At 52.3% G+C, this 13,772-nt stretch overlaps 1 protein-coding gene across 1 annotated transcript in view; it reads left to right on the top strand.

The window, feature by feature from the left end:
* ZFHX3 (zinc finger homeobox 3) overlaps nt 1-13,772 on the top strand; it is a 208,796-nt gene that overhangs the window by 56,238 nt on the left and 138,786 nt on the right. Inside the window, exon 3 of the mRNA XM_048515775.1 lies at nt 2,354-2,441. The gene's annotated coding sequence lies outside the window, so the exon portion shown is untranslated. The remainder of the gene's footprint in view (nt 1-2,353; nt 2,442-13,772) is intronic.

A 13,772-nucleotide genomic window follows, 5' to 3' on the forward strand; every position in this document is an offset into this window, starting at 1 on the left:
AAATCATCTCTGTTCGCCTCTTGTCTTGGGGACCACACCGGGGTCACCATAAGTTAGTTGTGACTTGATAGCAAAACCAAAAACAACACCTGGCAGTGAGGAGGGACTCTCCGTGAGGAAGGAAGGCAGGCCGGAGGTGTGGCCTCACCACTGCTGTCCCTGGAGCTAAAGAAAAGAAGGTCCACTTTGGGTGGATTTGCAGCCTGTACGTTTCTTTTTTCAGGACAGAGGCAGGCCTCTTGTGACCTGCGACTGAGAAGCAGAGGGCGTCCTGGCAGGGGTCGGGGGGAAGAGTCCGCCTGTGCAGGGAACGCTGCCTTTAAGGAGGCGGCTGGAACACTGATGCCAGGAGGTTCCGTAGCAGTTGACAGGTAGAGTCTGCCGACCATTTTTGCAGTAGGGAGAATCCGGGGCGCCTCCTGTGAGTTGCTTTTCCTGCTTTGTTGGTAAGAACGGTCAGTCTAAGTGGCTGAACGAGGCATGGAGTGACGGAGAGTGAAATAGGGACAGGGAATGTGGTGGCAAAGAGAGCAGGGAGGGTCAGCTTGCGATGACCCAGGAGGCTTTGCGGAAGGAGGGACGAGAAGTTGCCTGGCCAACATGGAGGGGAACCTTGTCCCAGCCACAGGGGGCAGCATGGTGGAAGTCTGAAAGCAAGTCCCTAGGCAGTAAGGTTGACTGGAGGGAAGGTTTTAATGGACGGGATCCCTTCAGGGGCAGAGGGAAGGGGCTCTTGGGTAGAAGTGCTGGGATGCAGATCTTCAAGCCACCCCGCTGACTTCTCAGGGAAAGAGAAAGGACTTCTTGTCACCAAGGGAGGAGTCAGGTGTGCCTCCACCTCTGCCACTCAGGCCACCTGTCTGCTCAGCCTCCTGTCTTTTGTTTTCCTGCCTCGAGCTCTCCTGTGGCTGCAGGTGTCCACCTTGGCTTCCCTAAGAGACCAGCAGGGATTAGAAGCTTGTAGTTGTTGTAGTTGTTGCAGAAGGAGGAAGAGGGTACACACAGTTGCTGTTTAGGAGTGTCTACTAGATTGCAAGGGGAAGGAAGGTGCCTGGTATAGCCTGGCCTCATCGGATCTTAGAAGCTAAGCAGGCTTAGCCCTTGGAAGGGTGAACGCCAGGGAAGACTATGGAGGAAAACAGTGGCAAACCACCTTCTGCTTCTCACTTGCCTTGAAAGCCCCCTGTTAGGGTGGGCTTGGCTGCACTTTACACACACACGTCGGTGGCAGGGAACAGGCAAGGCATGATGGGAATGATCATATTTAGAGCGATCCAGTTCTGTGCCAGAAGCAGCACACTTGGGGGCTTTTGCCTTAAAAGACAGCTAGCACCTGAAGGGACTTGTTTGTCCCGTACGATGTTCCATATGCCCGTGGGTAGCAGGCGTTGGGCACTCGGCATGCTGCCCCCTGTATGGAGTTCAGGCACAACTGCATACCTCCTCTGGTGATCACCTGGCTGTTCTTTGTGGTTGGTTGGAGGGGCTGCTCAAAGAGGCATTGAATGTGCCCGTTGTCAGATATGTGCTCTGGAAGTGGGAGAGGCTTCAACAGGGCATATTCGGGAGGTCTTGCAAATAAAGTGGCCCTGAGAAAGGTCAGAAAAAAGGAAACAAAACTGCTGTTGTAAATATTAGGGAGATGTACAGTGTGGAATCAGAGGAAGCAAAGAAACGAACAGAGAAACGAACCTGCATACCTGAAGGACTGCCTCTCCCCATATTGCCCCGGTAGGCCCCTCCGCTCCTCGGAGGAGGACCTACTCGTGATCCCTGGCCCAAAAATGATCAGGATGGTCTTGACGAGGGGCAGGGCCTTTTCAGCCCTGGCCCCTACCTGGTGGAACAGGCTCCCTAGGGAGACCAGGGCCCTGCGGGACTTACAGAGTTTCCGCAGGGCCTGCAAGACGGACCTGTTCCGCCAGGCGTTTGGCCAGCCTGGTTAAAAATACATCTACCATGTCATCTGGCCTCCCGTGGGCACAAGGGGGGAGGAGGGTAGCCAGATGCCATCCACATTTTTAATGGGTTCTGTTTTTATGTAATTAGTAATTTAAATTATGTTTTAATGTATGTTTTAACCTTGTTGTGAACCGCCCTGAGCCCTCAGGGGGAGGGCGGTATATAAAACTAATAATAAATAAATAAATAAATAAGAAGGAGAGAGAGATTAAGAAACAGTTCCAACAAAAGGAGAGAAGCCTGGTTAAGACGTTCACCAGCAGGGGAGGGTTGGTCAGCCCTCTTCCAAAGGATCGTACTTATCGCTTGGGGGGGAGGGAGGGGGGCAGGATAATGTTGATTCACAGTGAAGCCCAGTTCTCTGACACCAGCCCCTTTTTTACATTTGTAGATGATGACCTGGAAGGATACCACAGTTCCTCTCCCCAAGTGAACAGTGCCACGACGTTGCCACCCTTGCGTCTCAATAGCTTGGTGAGGTAGGGAAAGCTGGTTTGTTGGTTTTTAATTGTGCACCGTTCGCCTGCTAAGAATTGTTTAGAATGGTCACCTCCATAAATGCCTGGAGTGGCAGCGTGATGCATCCAGGCTGAGCGGCCACACAGTCTTCAAGGACCTCTTCCTTGGACCTCTGGAGTATTCAAGGCTATGTGGATTCAAAATGGGACGGAAGGCAGTCTTCACACAAGATGGAACTGGTGAAGCAAACTCTCGGGCTTTCATCGGCTGTGTCCTGAGCTTTGAGGGTCCCACAGGAATCCAGGAGCAAACCAAGGTACATTCTGAACTTTATACTTTATAAGGGTGCCCACCACGACCGTTTGTCATTACAAACTTTAATTTGCATTGTGCAGTATAAAGGATTTTTTTTAAGGTTCCAGAAGTCTCATCCCATAAGTTGTTGCGAGCTGTCTAAAAGAAGTTGTAAATGGTAGAACTTTGAAAGGAAAATCATAGATACAGACAGCTGGGGTTTTTTTTTTCAGATGGTTTGGAATCAGATTTCTCTGGCCACCTGATACCCAAAGACTGCTTACTCTGGAATATAGTGTAAATGCTCAGAAAGCCACAGGCAAAAAAGATTAGGGGAGGCCACGGCAGAATTGTTGTGGACTCGTCAAGGGGCAAACTACTGCTTTGATGGTGTGTTCCTGCCCTGCAGGGGGTTGGACTTGATGGCCCTTGGGGTCTTTTCCAACTCCAGATTCTGTGATTCTACCTACTCAATATGCTGAATGCAGTTGTCAAGCCTTTTCTATGAACACCTAAGTTATGTGAAGCTGGAAACATCTGGTGCCTGTATGGACTCAACTGAGCCTACGACTCGCAGTGGTGGGATTCAGCCGGTCCGCACCACTTTGGCAGAACCAGTAGTTAAAATGGTGCTTGTAAACTAACCGCTTGTTAAATTATTTGAATCCCACCACTGCCTAAGAGGCTGCATGTCACATATGGCCGGTCTACAAGGCGAAGGGGCAAAAATGGGGTTGGATTGGTGCCTCCTCTCGACTCCTGAAAACCCAGATATATATAATTCAGATGAGGAGGGGAGATGGAAACACATTAACTTAAAGCAAAGGAAATGCAGCCGATCGTTGCTAAAAGTAAAACACCTTTTTGTGTGTTGTTGTGGGACACTGACAGTTATGGGAAAGAATAGCTTCTGACACTGAGTTGTCAGATCTAAAACCTGCCAAATGCTGCTCCTCCAGCCTCCTCCAGCTTCACCTTAATTTATCTGTCTTGTCTGGTCCCAGTGGCCCACAATGACTGCCAAAAGTGGGAAAGCATCAAGGCTGGGGCCAGATGAAGAACTGAGGGAGAGCATTCATTACCATGCTGTAAAACCCAGACAAGTTTTTAGCACAATCCTAAATAGAATTACAGCCTCCTGTCCGTTGCTGTTTAGGATTGCACGGATCAGATGGGAGCTACAAGGGCCCCTGGGGAAGTCCCCCCCCCCCCCCCGCACCTCTCTGCAAGTTTCTTGTCAGGCATGAATGAACCTCTGAAGAGAACAGCGTTGTAAGCTGCTTTGGGCCCCTATTGGGGAGAAAAGTGAAATATAAATATATTGAAATAAAAAATAAAGTAAAACACAGATGTTCAGGGACTGATGGGAATCGTAGTCCATGAACATCTGGGGCGCCAGAATTGGACACCCCTTCTGTAAAGTGAGCAAGGACCAAGCTCTGCAGGCTCATTTGCGGTTAGCAGGTGGCGCCTACCTTTTCTAGGGCGGCTGCCGCAAGGAGGGACAGGAGTCCGGGTCAGCCGCAAGCCTCTCTGAGCTGTGGCCCTCCGGACAGGGATGAAATGAAGGGCCCCTTCCCCCTCCCCGGCAGCCCCACGTCAGCCCCTGGGCAGCAGCCAGGAGGAGAGAAAGCCGGCCCCAGAGGAGAGACCGCAGAGCCGCGACCACCCCCACCACCACGGCAGCCACCCTGGGGAAAAGTGAGCAGCCCACGGCAGGAGATGTGGCGGGGACTTGACTCCCCTTGCTCCGCGACCAGCACGCTCTCCTCCAGGCAGACTCACTGCTGCTCTTCATGCTGTTCAGAAAGCAAGAGGGCAGAGAGGAGAGCCTTTCCCGTCACTCCAGACACGCTGGGGCGAGCGGAGGCTCAGCCGTGGCAGAGCGAGATAGCCCTGCAGGCTGAGAAACGATCCAGTAATTACAAAGGTTGGAGTTATATATTTAATATTAACACTTGTGTTTAATGTGTGTTTGACAAGTGGAACTCAGCATGCAGCAGGCATGCGCCCCTCTTGGCTGGGGGAGATGGAGACCGTGGCTGCCCACAAGACCCGGAGGAGTAAGTGCTACAGCACTAGATAGTTGTTGTTGTGAGGGGCATTTCATTTGACACCCCCCCCCCCGCCCCCCGTAAAGCTGTCCCAAGTGTCTGGTTCCTCTTCCTCGAAACAGTTGTCAAAAGTGTCATCTTGTGGCAGCCAATGTCAGGGGTGAAGTGTGCGTCATGTGAGGAGCGGCTTCCTTTTCCCTGTCCTGAATCTCCGGCTCACCAAGCTCAGAGGGCTGTTTCCCAGCCTGCCCTGGTGGTTGGAGAGGTCATTGTCTGTTCTGAAAATCCATCTCTGCACACGATCAAGAGCGCTGGGCCGGGCAGAGGGCAGAGGCAGGCTTTTCTGGGAGGAGGGTGCAAAGAGGAGGCCACGTGAGCAGATCCCACGGCAAAGGAAGGTGGTTTTCAAAGACGCTGATCTGAAAGGCAGGCCAAACTCGGCCATTTCTTTGTGAAATCAGAAGAGCCCAGACAGAATCTCAAACGAATGCAGGCAGGTCAAACTCTCTCTCTTCCCTTCCGGATTGTGTGGGCAATCTGGGACAGGCGTCTGGTGGCCCAGCTCACCCTGCCGTCTAGGCACACAAGGGGCATTGATGTGCTTTGCCTGCCCCATTTACGTGGAGAAATTGTTTGTCTTCCTCATAGCTGTTGCAGGCACAACCCGTGCTTCCAGTCCAGACTGAAAAACAGGAAAATAAAAAGCCCCGCGCAGAAGGAAGGTGCTCCCAAAGAGCCTGGCTGAGCCGCTGCGAATCCGGACAGCGGGTTGGTGCTGATCGCCTGGGCTCATCGTGCTAATGAAGCCCTTGGCATTCAGCATCCCCATCAGGCCCCTGCAGGCAGCAGACCCAAAACGGGGATCCAGCTGGCCAGGCAGACCTTGCCACAGATGAGCTCCAGGATGCCCAAACATGTGGTCTGCCTCTCCCTGCTGCCTGCTTCAAGCAAACAAATATCCTCTCTCATCCAAACAGCTCTCTGGAAAGACTTCAAGAGTGAAACGTGCAGAGAGTCTACCCCGGGCTCCGTTGACCCCGGCTGGAGTTCTCAAAGGTGCCTGTTTGCAGACAGCGGAGCAGCTGTGCAGGATCAGCTGGGGGGTCCATCCTGTCCCACCCCCTGTCCCATCCAGAGGTCCAAGAGCAGGGCACGGAGCCAAAGCCCCGGGGCGAGGGTCTCTCTCTGACCATAGAGCTCCATTTGGTCATTGTGTCTGTCAGTCACTGTTTAACGCACATAGCCATAGTGTAAAAACAGAACACACACACACACACATACACATAGACGTATACTTAGAAGGCGGGGGGGGGGAGTGCATGCAAAACAAACGTTTCCATATACACACATACACATGTAGCCCTTGGATTTGTGTAATTGCCCTAGAAACATTTTTCCTTATCCTGATGGACCAAAATTGAGCACCAATTCAGCTAGACAGAGGCTAACCCTGGCAGCAGAGCGTGTTGCCTTCTCAACGGGCTGGCATCGGGCGTAGACCCAGAGCCTAGAAGAAAGTCAGCCAGCCAGCCCTCCCGTCTCCAAAAGGCTGCCATTCTTGGGCATGTGCACAGAGCACTCGTGGAAAGTCCTCACGTGTGGGAAGGTTTTGAGTCCTTGCCCATTTATGCCACTCCGTCTCAGTGGCCCTGAAGGGCCGGCACCCTTCACCCGAGAGGGGCTGGACTGGTTATGCTCTTGCGTGACTTTCCAGTTGCTGCAGCCACGACACACTCTTGGCTGCTCATTTGGACATGGCGTTGCGTGGAGCTCCAGCAACAAGGACTCCAGCTTGCTGACGACTTCGCCTTCCTCGCTTTGCTCTGGGTCTTAGCGTAGCTGCCGGGGCTCCCTTTCAGCCCCCCCCCGCAGCCCCAAGGGATTAGTGCCCGAGTCCTGGCGGCAGGAGTGTCTCAGAAGCACCTCCAGTCTTGCTTGCCCTGGTTCCCTCGTGGCCGTGATCCGCCCGGTGTTTGCGATCTCTTCCCCATCATTTCTGTGAATCTCTTTTTAAGTGTCGGCAGCCATGAGCTGATCCCCGCCCCCACCCCTGCCTGTTCTCTGTGTGGATCTGCGCACCCAGCATTGTCAGTCTTTGCCTTTCGCTGCAACAAAGGCAGCTTCTCACCAGCTGAGGAGCAAGTGATGCGCGGCTGTGTGTTTACTCACTTTGTCCGTGAAGGTCCTGTCACAGGTTTGCTTTTGTCAGGGAGTAGATAGATGCTGAAGTCATCGTCCCGCCTGCATATTTCCAGGGAAGCAGAAGGAAGACGTCTCGTTGTCCTTCATGGCTTTTTCCTTCTTTGCTGGCTCTGAGACAAGGAATCTCTCAAAGTTTGTGTGCAGCGAGACACATCTTGCTCCTGAAGCAGTCGGTCCGCTGGACGCGAGAATGTCCTGAGGGCCTCCTGAAGGGCTCTGGAACCAGATTTCTCATCCTGACTTTGTCTTGCTTGCTTGCCGCTGCTCCTCTCTTTCCACACAACCACACCCGCCTTCCTCCTGGCCTTCTCCTTCTTTCTTGCGCTCCTGTCAGTGTGTTCCCATCACCAGCAATCCCAGTAAAAGCTGGGTCCCTCTTGCTGCCTGGGCTTATAGACCCCCACAACCACGCAGCGCTCACACACACAGAGCACGCAATCGCCTTGGGCTGCTTACTCTGCCCGGCTGGATCACCAAAGACACACGACTCGCTCACAATGAATAATCAATACAGGTATTGATCTGTGGGAAATGTTTGTAAATACCTGAAAGAAAATCAGGGATGGGGATAAGGAGGCTCGGGTGGGACGACAGTCAGATTCCAGCAGTGGCGGGAACGTTTTGGGATCCGTAATTGCGTGGTAGGGAAATGCGGGGCCTCGGAGTGTCCGTGCGTGGCAGCGGGAGGGGGCAGGGCGCAGCCTGCATTTTGCTTTCTCTGCAGCTGGGCCGAGCGAGGGGCTGAGGAGCTCCACGGGGGCTGCCAGGGCTTGGCTGCAGGCCAGCTGTTGGGCTTCCCTCAGCACACATCACGGGCCCATTTGCATAAACGCAGAGCTGGGATTTTGCCTGTTGCAAGAAATGTACGAAGCCCGTGACTGTCTCACGCCGGGCTCACTGCCTGAATGCCAGCCAAGGAAATGTGAAGGAAGAGCAGGTGGGGGCAGAAGAGGGGGGACTCCCCAGGCCTGCGAGACCTCTGCCTGGCTCTGGGCCCCACCTCGGCTCAGCTCAGCTCAGGTGACTCGCTTCATTCTAGGCCGGAAGTTGAAGAGGATGCTGGATTTATTTTTTTTATTGTTTGAAAAACTCATTCATTTGCTGTTCAGCCCTGATGCTGTCAAAGAGAGGTTCAAAACAATAAAGCAGCACCTCTCACATCTGCGTCATTGCCTTAATGTGGCCTCAGAGAAGCGATTTAAGGGCTTATGCCGGCAAAAAGAAGAGGTTTGCCTGTTTAAATTCCCTTTCTGTCTTCTGATCATCCCAAAGCATCCCGTGAACAGAGGGCTGAGGTGCTCCTGCTCGTGCCAGAGGGCCACACCCTGTCGTGGATCTTGCTGACGCCATATCTCCCCCATGACAGGGGTTAATTACACCCGTGGGCCTCCAAAGTGGGTGAGCTGTGGAAAATGCAGGTGAATAGCACCATTACAGGTGCGGATGGGGTTCCTGTGCAGGAAGGCCTCAGAAAGGGCTTGGCGAAGGTTCCCTTTCAGCCAAGTCTGTTTCAGAGCAGCCCCCCTGAAACTCCCTTTTGGGATACCCTTCCTCTCCCTCTCCCTCTGAAGGGGGGGGGCTCTGCAACAGCGTTTGGCTCAGCACAGCACCATGCAAGCAGAGCCCCCTCCCCCCTTCCAGCTGCTTGCTGATGCTAGGAAATGATCCATGGATGCAGACAGAGAAACCCTTCCTACATTGCCCCTGCTGGGCAGACCAGTCCCCAGGCCTGAACCCAGAGAGAAGGACAGCTCTTCCGCTCCTTGCAGGGGCCCTCCCTTCCTACCTGAGGATGTTTGTTTCCCCTTCAGCTTGCCGAAGGGAGGAGAGCCAGCTTTTGAGAGTTTCCTCCTGTTGACGCTTTCTGTTCGGAGGAGGCCTGAGGATTTCTGCAGAGTAAGCAGTTAGCTTTGAAAGGAGTGCAGAGAAGTGGTTTGGAAGAGTGACAGTGAGGAAAGGCATGCCCCTTGGAAAAAAACCCCACTTTGTCACCTGCCTCCTGACCCCGTATTTGACAACAAAATCCTCCGTGAATCAGGTTTCCCTTTCTAGGCTTGTGATTTTGTTCTTTTGCTGAATCGGCTGGCGTGAAGTCTCGTGGCGAACGGAGGGTAGCAAAGGGAATATTGTCAAAAGTCTCTCTTTCTTTTCTCCCCTCTTACTTTATTATCCTCTCTCTTTTTGTCATTTAACTCCAATTATGGGATGCTAAGTGCTTTTGGAAATTTCATTGTTAATATCTTCTTACAGTGCTATTAACATAAATCAACTTTAATAGTGTCCCAGCAAGTGTAAAAGCAATCAAAAATTCAGCACTCACGAATCATTCTGTAATTTCAGCATGAAATGTTAATAGAAATAATATCGAATACCATAAAATATCAGCAAATTCAACCTTAAATATAGGTGACAAATGCCTTTCCTGTCCTGCAGAGCCTGCCGCCGGAAGGATCCTTTTCCTGGCCAAACCGGGCCCTGAGCCTGCCTGATTCAGGGTGTCGCCCGTCCTGCTCCCCGCTTCACCCCCCCCCACACACACACACACACTGAGGTGAAGTCTCCTGCCGGTAGAAGCCTCTCCCTTGGCAGACACCTGGGCCCATTCGCAGCTGGGCAACGTCACTCACGGCCACAGTGTTTGGTGGTCAGAGTCGGGGGCAGACAGGAATTGATTTCCAAGCAGCCTGCTGCTACCTGGCTGCCCTCGAGCTGCCCAGAAATGCTTGAACTTCATTGATGTTGGCGGAGACTGGAAATTTCCCAGAAAAAAAGGCTGCCATTGAACTGGAATTAAAGCTGTAAATATCTATCACCTATTAATTAGGTGCAGAGAGCCCTCGTGAGAGTCTGGGGGAAGCCACGGTTTTGTGCTCAGAAAAGCATGTTTCTGGTAGTTCTGCCTCCAACACATCTCAGTGGGTTCAACACACCCCCCCCCCGCCCCCCTCCCATCGTGAGGAGAGAGGTGCCCGTCCTTGCCCAGGAGCCTGGCAGGAAGGCATTCCACGGGTGGCGGGCAGGGGACAGCTCTGCCACTCTGGGTAGCCCGACTGGTGCGTGACTCAGCTTTGCCAGAAGAACGTCTGCTGGGTGTCGGAGGGGGCCCCACTGCGTCCAGCTGTGCACATTTTCCGGGCTTTGGGCTGGATCCTGGGGAGCATTTCTACCTGCACAAGGGGCCTTATGTCAGCAGAAACAGAAGGAAGTCTTCACAGGCAGCCTTGGCCTGAAGTCGAACACACACACACACACACACACACACACACCCATGATGACCTTTGATGGAATGCTACTGTCGCCTCAAATTTACAAATGCTACTGTGCATTTCCAAACTCGACTGTAATTTTGAGTTCTCTATATGGCAACACAGATTGGAAATGCTTGACCATTCAGTACTCTTTTTTTTTTGCAATATTTTGCACCAATCCACAGAACATCTAGAAAAGTGACACCCCCACCCCCCACCCACCACACACTAACATTGCTCTGACACTGGCCCTGATCTGTGCCCAGACTCTGATCCATATGGCTTAGGGAAGAGCAAAAACTCCCTGGAAGAGCTGAAGGGCAGGAGGGAAGAACCGGACCACAGGTTCAGAGAAGACAATGATCCGAAGCCAAAGGCGAGCTGCGCAACACTGGCCCGGCAGCACCCCAGGGAGAGAAGTGCAGGGATGGGAAGCGCAGCACGGGAGCAACAACCAGTGGGCCGCTCTCCTCCCCGCAGCAAGAACAGTGGGGGCCGGGGAAGCTCCTCCTCTTAATGGCGGCTGCTCCTTGAAGAAGCATCACTACTGTCGTGGACCGAACGTGCTCTAACTTTTTGAAGATGTTGTCAGTGAGAGAGATGTGGGCAGGGAGTGGAATGCAGGAGAGTCACCCCCGAGTCAGAGCCACCTCTGCGGTGGTCTATGACTGGCAGCTGGGGGCTTCCCCATCACCTCCCACCTTGTCCTCTTAACTGGCAATGCTGCCAGGATGGGGGGGCGGGGGGTGTCCTGGGACTGCAAGAGCATTGGCTTTGCTGGGTGCTCACACCTAAAGTGCTGCTGTGGTTGCATTAGAAGCTAAATGAATGATCACAGACGAGCATCTGAAAAGAGCACGGGAGGACGGGGTGGAAACGCCAGGCTCTGGGAGGAACGCTGCCCAGGGGTGTCCGTGGAGCCTTGATGGTCTCAGTGTTTTCTGGCAGAGCTTGAAACCTGCAGGCGCCGGAGAAGAAGGAGCTCATCCCTTGCCATTTTTACCGACACTGGAGAAAGCTGCACGGGGTTGGTTTCTGCCTTCTCTGCCGCTTGTAAAGGCACGGAACCTCTTTCAGGGGAGCAGCAACAGCAACAGAATACAGAAGACAGCAAGAGGGATCCAGCAGGCAGCCATCCTGGGCAGGGATTTCAGACTGATTGGGAAGAAGATCCACGATCAAGGCCTGTGAAGCTCATTGGGTGAACTGCTTGGGCCTGTTTGGCTCTCTCAGCCTGGCCCCCTTCATAGGCCTTGGTGTGAAACTAAAATGGTGAATAGAACAATAGAATGGCCAACAGAGAAACAGTGCCCTGCCCCTTCGTTAGAGGCCAAGTCAAGGGAGATGGGCAGTGAAACCTTTCACGGTTGGGGGTAAAGAATACCACCTGGTAAATAACACCCCTTTACGCCACTGGGCATTTTTTCTCCAGGGTGTTGACTACTCTGGGCACCACCTGGATCAATTTTCTGCTGGCAAATTGGTGACTGCTCTGCCGTGGGGGGCTTCCGGGGTTTCCTGTGTTTGGGGTTGGTGTTCCTGCAGTATTTATTTGACCTGGTGTCTGGCGCTTTTGTTGTTGTTTGTTGTTGTTGTTGTTGTTGTTGTATTCTTGTGAAATTTGCCAGCTGGACGGGGGGAAATCTTGTTCTTTTAATTGAGATTTAATGTGCAGAAATGGGCAGCCGCAGATCTTCCGGGCATGGAAGAAAATAGCATCACCTGACAATTGCTGCAGAGCAGACTGGTCTTAAAGGGACTGCCGAAGGAACCAGTTTAAAAGTTGGCAACTCTGAATTGCTTTGAATATCGTCGTGCATTTTTCCAAAAATTCTGCCTGCAAAAGCCTCCCGGTGAATCTGTGCAGGACCGGAGAGCAGGGAAGAGCCTGTTTCCCTGAATGCTTCCGCCGCGCCAACAGCAGCATCTCCGCTGACTCCCGGTGCGCTTTATGCCAACATGTGTTTGTCCAGCTCCATTAGGGCTCCGTTAGATGGTCCAGCCTTGTCAGACCCACTCTGGGAATAAACTCTCGTTTGCTGAAGCTCAGATGCCATTGGCTGATGTGATGTCCAGGGGAAGTAGTGGGTCTTGAAAGGGGCTACTTGCTTTGCCTTCCTCACCTGAAACGGACTTGTTGTGTTTGGGTGGATTTGTGCCTCAGCATGAGATTCAGAAAGACATTCCTTAAGAGTCGGCGTGGTATAGTGGCTAAGACCAAGCGGACTCTAATCTGGATGACCAGGTTTGATTCTCCTCTCCTCCACCTGAATGAATGAATGATGATGAAGAAGAAGAAGAAGAAAAGAAGAAGAGTTGAATTTATATTCCTTTTTCTCTCCTATAGGAGACTCAAAGGGGCTGACAATCTCCTTTCCCTCTCCTCCTCACAACAAACACTCCGTGAGGTAGGTGGGGCCGAGAGAGCTCTGAAGAACTGTGACTAGCCCAAGATCACCCAGCTGGCATGTGTGGGAGTGTACAGTGAATTCCCCAGATAAGCCTCCACAGCTCAAGTGTCAGAACAGGGAATCAAACCCGGTTCCTCCAGATTAGAGTGCACCTGCTCTTAACCACTATGCCACTGCTGTTACTCTGGCAGACTCTTATTTGTTGAACCAGATTGGGTGCTGAGTGACTTCTGGCTAGTCATGGTTTCCTTAGAACTTTCTCAGACCTACCTACCTCACCAGGTGTCTGATGTAGAGAGAGGAAGGGAAAGGAGTTTGTAAGCCACTTTAAGTCTCCTTGCGGGAGAGAAAAGTGGGGTATAAATCCAAACTCTTTGTCTTGCAGGTCATCCTTGCAGGTTAGTTCTGGCCTGTGAGTGGTTTAAAATGGCCGTTCATTTCTGTCTTGAGGTTAAGGGGAAGCAACCGGTGCAGAAGAAAAGCTGTCTGGGCAGCTGTTTTGAGAGCAAGAGATGGCCCTGTGCACGGGTGGGGCCGTGGTCTGCCATCCGGGGCTCAGGCTTCCTTGGTAAACACAAAGGCATCTTGTATGCTTGGCAGAGATGACTGCCATATTCATGGACCGCAAAAGAAGCAATCTCTAATCCTGTCAAATTTGATAATATGATGTGTGTTGACTGAAACCCTACAGAGTGAGCATATCAGGGCCTTTTCATTCCCATGGAACACTGTAACCTAGCTACCTTTGGAAAGTAACCACACGGAGAGGCACTTGACATTTGCAAAGGCTTATGGGGGTCCTCCCTCTTCCCGAGTCTCCAGATTTACAATAGACTTAATTTAAAAGTTAAGCCAGGGATCAGTTGTTTAGTCTGGAATTGGGCACCCGGGAGAGAGGCAGAGAGGAGGTCTCGTGTGCTGCTGCGGGCTCATTCCAGCTTTCGCTGCCAGTTATCAGGCCTACTGTTGACCTGTTTTTAATTAAGGACATCTAAATTAGAATTAGGTAAGAATGATGGAATTGGGGTAGGGAGTCATTCCTGCAAGTGTTGTGGAAATGCACAAGGCCTCAGCAGCTGATAATGAGCAGGTGAACCGGAGAAGGTGCATCAGTGGCACCTGGAAATGACCGCCTGCATCTT

This window comes from Sphaerodactylus townsendi, linkage group LG14, assembly GCF_021028975.2.
Source record: "Sphaerodactylus townsendi isolate TG3544 linkage group LG14, MPM_Stown_v2.3, whole genome shotgun sequence".
NCBI lineage: Eukaryota > Metazoa > Chordata > Lepidosauria > Squamata > Sphaerodactylidae > Sphaerodactylus > Sphaerodactylus townsendi.